Source organism: Hipposideros armiger, unplaced genomic scaffold (assembly GCF_001890085.2).
Source record: "Hipposideros armiger isolate ML-2016 unplaced genomic scaffold, ASM189008v1 scaffold_97, whole genome shotgun sequence".
In the NCBI taxonomy this organism is placed as follows: Eukaryota; Metazoa; Chordata; class Mammalia; order Chiroptera; family Hipposideridae; genus Hipposideros; species Hipposideros armiger.
In genome coordinates, this window is record NW_017731447.1 from 679,228 (window position 1) to 689,089 (window position 9,862).

Genomic DNA, 9,862 nt, shown 5'->3' on the forward strand with positions numbered 1-9,862 from the left:
ACTTCTTTGGACTCCCGTGTCCTTCTGCCCATTGTTAGCGGTCTGTGCTTTTCTAGAGCGCTGTGATTTTTCCAGACCACCTATCACTCACCACGCAGGCCCAAGCCAGGACCATCTCTTCACAGGAGGCAGGAGGGAGTTGGAATGGGTCACAGGCTTGGGGAGCAGAAGAAAGCACATAGGCCTTTATAGGGACGACATTTCTGACTTCAGACACCCAACACCAAGACCATGAGCTGTCCAACCCCTGGTCTCCATGTTGCATTTATCTCCTCCCTTTGTTTATAAAGTCCCAGGGCGTATATTTCAGTGTCTCAAACAAGCTGCACTTTCCTTGTTACGTGCTGCGTGGGCCACCCTCCTTTGGCATCTATCTCACACAGTATGCCCTTTATCTAGAACCCAACTCTGGGTTCTTCCCACCAGATCCATCTCTGTCTCCTCTTGCTGTGTGAACCTCTCACCGGGCCCCCATCTGATGCTGCCTTCTATGGGTATTTGGCTTTTTATGTTTTCTCTCAGCGAGATTGTTCTGTTTGTCACAAGGTAATGAAGTGCTTCATTTTGAATTAATGTGGAGTGTTTTTATGTTTTTTTAACCACAAATGTATTTTATCTGCTATTTATTTTAATGTACCAGTTTTGTTTTGGTTAGTATTTTCACAGTGTGCCTTTCTTCATTCCTACTACTTTCAAACTTTCTGTATCTGTCTTATAGAGGCGTGAATGGATTTGACAAAGGATGAGGAAAAAGGGAACAGGGAGAGAAAGTAACTGCTCCGTTCCTACTCACACATCACCATCGCTACCAGCACACACACACACACACACACACACACACACACACACACACACACACTCATGATACAGGCAGCCAGACATCTGCCAAAACAGAACATGGCCCAAACGCTAAGGCAAAAAGAGCAAGCTATGTTTTAGGGGATTTCTTATAAACTGCCTATTTTTTTTTTAGACCCACACTAAGGAGAAATTCTGTTTTTCACAAGGCGTTTAATCAATTTCTGTTTATTGTGATTGCTGGTATGTTTCATTTCTATCATCTTGTTTTGTGTTGGATAACTGTTTGGAGAGAAACTCCTCAATGGATTGTTCATGCTTCTCCATGTCTTTCTGGGTATGCCAAGAATGAGAGTTTCTAACTGCTTGCTACCTGGGTCACTTCTTAGGGTTGGGTTTGCACCAAGAAATCTTGCAGAATGAGGTCATGTCTCCCTTTGGGACACAGAACAGGCTCACTGCCTGTTAAGAGATGGATTTCCCCAAGTGCAGTGTTCCTCAGCTGTAACGCAAACTCACTGTATGTGCGACATCTAACTAGGCACCTCTGTGTCACCCTCCATGGGACTTAAGGGCAAAGGGGAGCACACGTGATGTTCATAGTGGTTTCTATGTGTGAGTAGGAAAGTCTTTAGTCTCTGACCAGGGAGTTTCCTGTCTTCTGATAGCATCCACGAAACAGTAACAGGCTAACTTATTAGCTTGCAAGTAGGATGAATCAAATAATCATAATTACCTAATGATAATTACTGTGGTTAATTTCTCCTTATTGCCTCATATCATGCCTCCGATTGGAGTGCTTCTGCTTTATTTTCTTTTAGCCTCTACTGCTTTGAAAGTTATGCATTGTACTTCTCCTCTTTTAATGAATTACCCCTAAAAAAACTATTTAAAAAAAACAACAACTTAAATTTAACACGTTTAAAGTCAATCAATATCTCTGTCCCCGCTCAGGACAGTAAGTTGCTTCCCAGCCCCAAACCATGCCATGTTCCACGAGGCTCATTGTTAGCCCACATTTTAATTCCACCTTGTTTATAATCTACGTTTTCGTTGTGGCTACAGTCACTACTTCTTTAGATTTACCAAAAAGTTTCTTGTTTTGTTTTTCTCACCGTTGCTTCTGGCTTTCTATTCCTTCCATCTGGTCCAGTGTCCGTCTCACTGAGTCATATCTTTTCATTGTTCTTTCAACTACGCTCCGTGAGTGATAAACTCTCTTGGGCTTTGTTTATATTAAAAACTCCTTTGCCTTCCTTTTTGAATGATGGCTCACATACTCGTAGGATCTGAAGTTTAGGGAGCTAGTTATTGTCCTACAGCAATTTGAAAACACATTTCCTATCGTTATCTATTTTTGCTGGCCATTCCTTTGTATAATCTAACTTTTGTCTCTAGAAGCTTTTTTTTTTTTTAAGCTGAGCCATCCTGCTACCTATTGGCAGCTTAGTGGCTGCTCAGCTCGGGCTGGACTCGAACCGCTGTTGCTCAGAGCTCACACTCTTGAGCGCGCTCTTAACCAACTGAGCCACTCGGCCGGCCCTCTAGAAGCTTTTTAAGAGTTTTCTCTTTAAGTTTTTAAAAATTTTCTGTAATGTATCTACAAGGGGTCTAGATGTGCTTCATTTTAAAATTTTTATTCATGGGACCTGGAATTCTTCAGTTTAAGAATTTAAATGTTTCTTGAATTCTGGAAACTTCTCAGCCAATGTCTTTTCAAATATTACCTCTCTTGATATTCTCTGTTCTCTCCTTCTGATACTTGACAAGATGTATTTTGATTATATATCTGTTAACTTTCTTTTGTATTTTCCATTTAAAATTCTGGATGATAGTCACAAAGTATCTTCCAGGTCATTAACTCTTCTTTAGCCATGTCTAATGTACTACATTACATATCTAATAATTTTTATTGCAATGACATAGTTTTCATTTCCAGCAGCACTATTTGTCTGCATTTCAAATCTGTTTCTGTATTGCTCTGTCCTGTTCTTATCATTTTTATTCCTCCTTTTATGTTTTTTAATAGTTTAAATATACTTAAATTGTGGTCTATTTAAGATCGTTCTATTTCCTCCAGATCTTGGAATGTTAATTATCCTGTTTGCCTATTTGCGTCTTCTTCTAAGTGACCTTTATCATAATTTATAGGTTTTTGTGGTTTCTAATTTTTGTGAGTTCCTTAATGGAGTTTGTGTCTTTAGGGAATTTTGTGTCTGCTGTATAGAAATGGTGGTGGCATCTATCTAAGACTTTGTATTTGCCTCTGCTAACGCCCCACTTTCTTTCTTTTTTTAACCAGCTCTAGACCAGTACTTACTGGTCTAATTCTAGGCATTACTAATTCTAGGCATTACTTACGTGGTGTCAATTCTAGGCATTACTAATTCTAGGCATTACTTACGTGGTGTCAATTTGTGCAAGTACAGCAGGCTTAGGTTTTCATCTCTGGTATGTGACACTCTTCTACCCAAGGCCTAAGTGGACAGCAAACTTTCGTGACTGTTCCCCAAACAGATCTGCTGAGTTTTTCTAATCCTCTCAAAGGCTCCTAACTTCATGCCACCAGGCCTCTATGCCTGCCTCTCAACTCACCTAGCTTGGAGGCCCTCGCTTCTGTCCTTGGATGGATGTTAAAATCTCGTTCTGAAACCCTAAGGCCTATGTCTGTGTCTTAATCCCTCTTGGATGATCATGGTCTCAGCTCCTGCCCGATACTCTGGCTTTGAGCTCCTGCCTCATCACGGACACTGGGAAGTCCTCTCACTTTCTTTCTGAGCTCTGTGTGTATTTGAATTTATTCGTGTTATATTGTATGCAGATTTATATAGGTGTTAATAAAAGGAACACCTTTGAGTATCTGCTCTGTCTGCCTTATTAACTGGACGTCCTCGGTTAAATCGTAACTAAGAGCACAAACCATGTCTCATCCTTCTGTGGATGAGTACAGGCTTCTACTGTATAGCCTGCCCCAGGATCGTGCACACGGTCAGCGCTCAGAAAGGATTTGTAACAATCTCAGGGTATAACAACAGGGGCTTTGTTAGCTGGACCATGGTACAACAACACAATGCAACACAGTGTGGTGCAGTCACTTTAAAAGATACGGAAAACGTTCAGGGATTTGGGGAAATGGTGTCGACATCATTTTTAAGTGTAAAAGACAAGTTAGAAACTAGTATGCACCATCCTAATGTATAGAAAACAGACCGGAAGAAAATACACCAAAATGTTAGCACCATTGAATCCATGGACAATGAGAATATGGCCCATTTCTGTTTTCTTCTTTTGATTTGTATTTCCTATAGTCAACATTTCTTTCTTATACAATAAGTGTGACAAATACGAATTTAAGTTAAAATCTGGTAAGTTCCAAATGCCAAGTAAGTAGAAAAATCTGCAATGCTCTCTTGAGTTCCTACCGCCCCCAGAACCTTTGTGGTTCTTTCACTGTCTCCAAGGAGCTGCCATTGAACATCCACACCCATGTGGGGATATTGCTGCTTTCCGAGCACTTCACAATGGCCCCATTTCTCCCTGCCCTTGAGCCCTGGGCCTCTGCAGGCTGGCCGCTGACCATTGGTGCTTTGTCATGATGCCTCCTTGGCCCAGGTTCCCATAGTAGCCCTCAAGGGAGAATGTGTCAAGGGCATTCCGTGCCTACAGGCCCTATTCAGTTTCCACTCCTCCCCTAGTTACACCTCCGCATGCTCCCTGGGGGCACAGGTGCTGTGCTGGGCTGCTGTGTCTGGCAGGGCTTCGGACACCAGCCACAGGCTCCACAAACCTGCCCTCCTCTACGACACTGGGCTAGTCCTAATTCATCCACGTTCTTTCTTTCTTTAGGATTTTTTTCTGCACCCTCACTGCTTTTCCCTTCCATGAGGCCTTGGTGGGAAGCTCTCGGTTCTCTCTTTAACAGGTCGCCCTGACTTTGAATTTCAGGAAGCAGTGACTGGGGTGTCTTCCCTCCCAACCCCGGAGGCCCTTTGTGCTCCTTTGGAAAACAAAGTCAACTCCTCCAGGAACCAGCTTTTCCAATTCCAGTAGAGGCATCTTTGCTTGGGTCAAAGGAGGTGTTTTCATCCTCTGACTACAGAAAGATGGCTTCCTACCATCCATACCATTGTCCATTAGGAGGTAACTCCGGTAGCCCTATGCTAGCTAAAGGAAGACAGCATCTCTCAGATATATAGTAAGTTATGAAAATAATAAAGAACTGTACATTGGCTCGCCAGCATAAGGACTTGTACAGTGCTTCCGTCCTAGGAACTCACCCCTGCCCAGCCTTCAGCATCACCTGCCTACTCAGTGAAGGCTAACAAGCTATGTGAAAATTGGTAGTTTAGATTCGCCCTGTGGCAGCATCTTTTTTTTTTTTCCTAGCTCCATTTTTGGCTGTTTTTACTCCCTGAAGCATCCTCCAAGCAGAGATCAATTTAAAGTCAGGGTAAGGATCACAAGAAAGAGGTTACTGGAGGCCCCGGAGTCCCTTTGTCTGAAGAATCATTTTCTGCCTTACCTCCCTCCACTCCATTCTCCTCCCACTCTTAATTCTTGCCTCTGGAAGTCAGGGAGACACTGAGCAGGTGGCCCTGGCTGGTGCCTGGGCTGGTGGCAGGTTGGGTGGGAAGATGCTTGTCAGCATATGGGCCAAGGGAACACATGGCCCTGATTCCTGGGGACAGGAGGGGAACAGGCAGGAGCAGATGAACTGCTAAGCAACAGGGTTGGTAATTTCAGCCAGAAAACTTTCCAGCGATAAGAAATAAGGGAAGGCAGCCAGTGGGGGAGCATGGGAAGCCAGGCTCAGGCACCGGGTTGGCCATCTCTGCACAGTGGTATCTCTTTAATTTCTTTTAAAAGTAAAATGCTCTTCTCTGTAGGGAGTTTTTGCTTTTCCCAACTTGCAGAGCTGAAAACAATAGAAAACCATCAACACACCGTTTTTTCACTCGCCCTGGAAGATGCTCGCAATCCTCGCACTCACATTTAAATGATTTCTGAGCTACAGGAAGTACAATGGCTGAACTTAAACACGGATCAACATACAGAGTGGTTTTGGAGTTTTAAAAATAGCACAGGAAGAAGTATACCAGAGTGTTCACAGGGGTTGCCTCCAGGGGATGGAATTATGGGTGATTGTTTTCCCTCCTTCTTTATACTTTTCCATACTTTTTGTGTTTTAATGAGGTGCATGTGCTGTTTTACAATTTTAAAATGCTATTTAGAAACATAGACAAAGGCAACATCCATTCATAAAAGAAAAATGCCTGTGGACTAGTGTTTCCAAGAACCTACCACGTGGCAGAATCTAGGGTCAATCTTTATGTCTGTTATTTGATTTGACCATCATAAGTGGAACTGGAGTGGGTTGGCTGCCCCATCCTTGGCAGGGACACTGGGGGGTGGTCAGGCAGTGAGGCACATCCTGAGGGGAAACTTGGAATGGGACCTGGATTATCAATGGGATCCAGGTCATCAATCAGAGAGAGAATCACATCAATGGGAGAAAGTCTCTCCTTCTATTCTCCATGTTGTTGTCCCTTGATAATACTCGCTAGGAGGGCCATCGGAAAAGTGCAGGAAGTCCTCTGGACGTTGTGTGTGGGCAGTTTGACCCTAATGAAGGATGAGAATAAGCAGAGAGAAAATACCTGCCTGTGTTGATCTCCTTGAAATCCCAAAAAGGATGAAAACACCCTTTGATGGATGCAAAAGATTCAGAATCTAGGTTGGCTGAATCTCTCCAAAAAAACAAACTACAAACAAACAAACAAAAGAATCTTTTTCTACTTCTTACCACCTGGTCTCCAGAAAACCCTGTCTCTGAGTTTCCTCATGTAACATGCAGCTATTTTCTAAACATCATGGAAAAGCTTTTGTGAATTCTGGGACTGAGCTCTCATTCTAAGTTTTCTCAGCAGGGAGATGGTACGGCATCTTGCCTCCATACCACACCAACTGACTCTCAGCGGCCTCTGATTTCTAAACAAGAGACAATCTCCCAGCATGGAGCACAGGCTTGTGAAGGTCGTGCACCAGGCTAAGTCACCGCTCCCATCCCTGGACCCAGGCCTGGGTAGGGCATCCCTATCCTGAGCCCCACGGGGAAGGGGCAGGGGAAGAGAGGAGAATGGGGTTGGCAGAAGGGCAATTGCCTAGTCTGTTCTCCTCTCTCCCTGGAAACTCCCACTCACCCAGCCAGGCTGCCTTAGACCTCCCTCCAGCAGTCCATAAATCTATCACCTGACATTCTGGTCTTTAAACTTCATCTTCATTTCCTCCAGTCAGGACGTTTTGCTTTCTCTATGATCAAGTTCACGTCTCCCTTGGTGGAGGGAGAAGGATTCAAATCTCAGCAACAGCATTCCTCATTCCTCTTTCTTAGACAACAGCCGGGGTCTCTGTTTCTGCCTTCCCCCTTTCCCAAGTGCAGAGCCTCGGTTAATAATCATGGACATGACGAGCAATATGCAGTAGCCCTGGGTACGTCCCGCCGTCTGGTTTAAATCCTAGTTGTGCTGTCCAACTCGTTTCAGGACCCGCCGGGGCCCTGAACCTAACCCACGGGTCTCTCCTCCTTGACCTCATAGAGTCACACCTAGAAATTGGACCCCCAGCTGCTACATGAGGAGCACAGTTATAGAAGGAGCTGGAGTGGACAGCTGCCAGCAGCATGGGACAGGTATGTGCTACCTGCCCATTCAGTGGGTTGCGTTATAGAAGTTGGAAGCTTAGGGAACTCAAATCTATTATAAAGGGTGGTAAGCCTGCAGCACTGGGTCTTGGAGAGAGATGTAACCTTTAGTATACTAAACAGTAAATAAACCTTCCTTCTTCTCTAGAACGAAAAACCTATCTCTGTCTTCCAAAGGGGTTTGCTGTATAAAGATCATTAAAAAGCTTGCCCAGAACTAAAGCAGTCAGTGCTGCTGCTCACAAGATGTACAGACACACAAGGGACCTTTTGAGAGCTGCCTGTCAATAATGGTCATACACGGTGCCCAATTTCAGGGGAAATCCTACCAGAGAAGCCAATGCATAGTACTGGGAAACTGACAGCCTGAGCAGATAGAAGCTGAAACATAATCTGGGTATGTAAATACAAAACCAAACATGTATTGACCTAGAGGCGCAGTATTTAGCATGTGTGTCTGATAACCAGGCAGCACTGTAACAATTATGAACATCAGTACACACAGGTCAGATAAACCTTTCAAGGGTTACATTTGATCATGGGCATATACCCCGGGGATGCCAAAAAATGTATACAAGTGGACACTTTGGTCAACATGGCTCAAGCAGTAGTTCACTGTAATCAGAAGTGTCTGGATGCTGATGGGAACCACTTTGAACACCTCTTGTCATTGCAGAAGTCAAACGTGACCTGTATTCATCTTTTGTTATTGGTATATATTGAGTATTGCAATTTTAATATAGTTTTCCTTTCTTAAAATGTGTATACATTTTTTGGGCACCTTCTGTGTACTAGCTCACTCGATATGGTCCCACAGATACCTGAGGCTCTATTTTTTTTTCTCTCTATTCTTCAGATTAGATCATCTCTGTTGATTTATCTTCAAGTTCAATAACCCCTTTTCCTCAACTGCATTCTACTGCTAAGCCCATCCAGTGATTTTTCTCAACCAGACATTCTATTTTTTAGTTCTATGGTTTCCATTTGGTTCTTTTTCTTTTCTTTTTTATTTCTCTTCTGAGTTCCCCAACCTGTTCATTTTAGTCATATTTTACTTCAGGCTCTTACCTATATTTGGAATAGCTTTGTTAAAACCTTGTGGCTAATGCCAACACCTGGGTCACCTTTGGTTATTTTTCTATGGACTGCTTTTTCTCTTGACTGTGTCTTCCACATCTAATAGCTTTTTATTCTATACTGGGCACTGTGAATGATGTGTTGTTGTACGACTCTGGATTCTCATTCTAGCAGGCAGTTGATGACTAGCTTCAAACTCCAAATTCTGTCTCTCCTGGAGTGGGCAGCACCTGAAGTTTCTGCTCTGTTCTTCAACCTTCCAGCTTTGCTTTTTGCTGGGCTCCTTGAAGTCTCCCCACCTCACATGCCCAATTCAGGGGGCCTCTGAGGATTTGGTCAAAGTTTATATGCAGATTTGGGGCTCCTTTCTCCCTGGCCCCCTCCTTTCTGAGATTTCTACTCTCACTTTCTAGTTGCTCTGGCAACCTTAAACTCTGTCTCCTGACTCTGCCAGACCATAGTTGCCCAGCTTTCTGCTTGAATTCCAACTGTCCCAGGAGTGCTTGGGGGTGCCCCCAGGGCAAAAACATAGGAATGTGAATCTCCCAAGTATAACTGCCTGCTTTCAAGGATCAACTTCCCTCTAGGCATGTCTGCTTTTTGGTGATTCTCCAGTGCCTTCAATTGCCTTCAAATTGCCTTTGTTTATACTTTGCACAGAATTTATCACAATAACCTGTGGGAAGGTTAGTCAACTATAAGCTACTTCCTTACAGGGACGTGGAACCACTACTCAAACTGTTTTATAACCTGCTTATTCTATATACACTGTGCTTTTAAAATGCTATATGTTATTCCATCATATTGGCCATTCTATTAAACCAAACTTATGTAACATTTAGCTATCAGTAGACCTTTAAGATGTTTCCAACTTTTGATATAATAAAAGCAGTGTTCTCTCACCGCAGGAGTTGCACAAGATAGTTCATTTCATTTGGAGGGAGAAATACATGTTGGTACTTCTTTTTGTTTCAATTTAGTTCATCCTTTAATACATCTATTTTATATGTATATATATGTGTGTGTGTGCGTGCATATATTTGGGGCTGTGCTCAATTTCACTTAATTCTTTTTTACAGATGGAGCATAAGATTTTAAAAGTTTAGAAGGTACAGTTATGAATAATGCTTTAAAGAATGTGTATATATATTCATAAATATATAATACATTCATATATGTACATAAATACATATATAAATATAAACATTTTACATAAAATATTTTGGCACAACACTGATTATTTACATAAGGTGATTATGCAGAAGTAGAATTGTTGGATCAAATGGT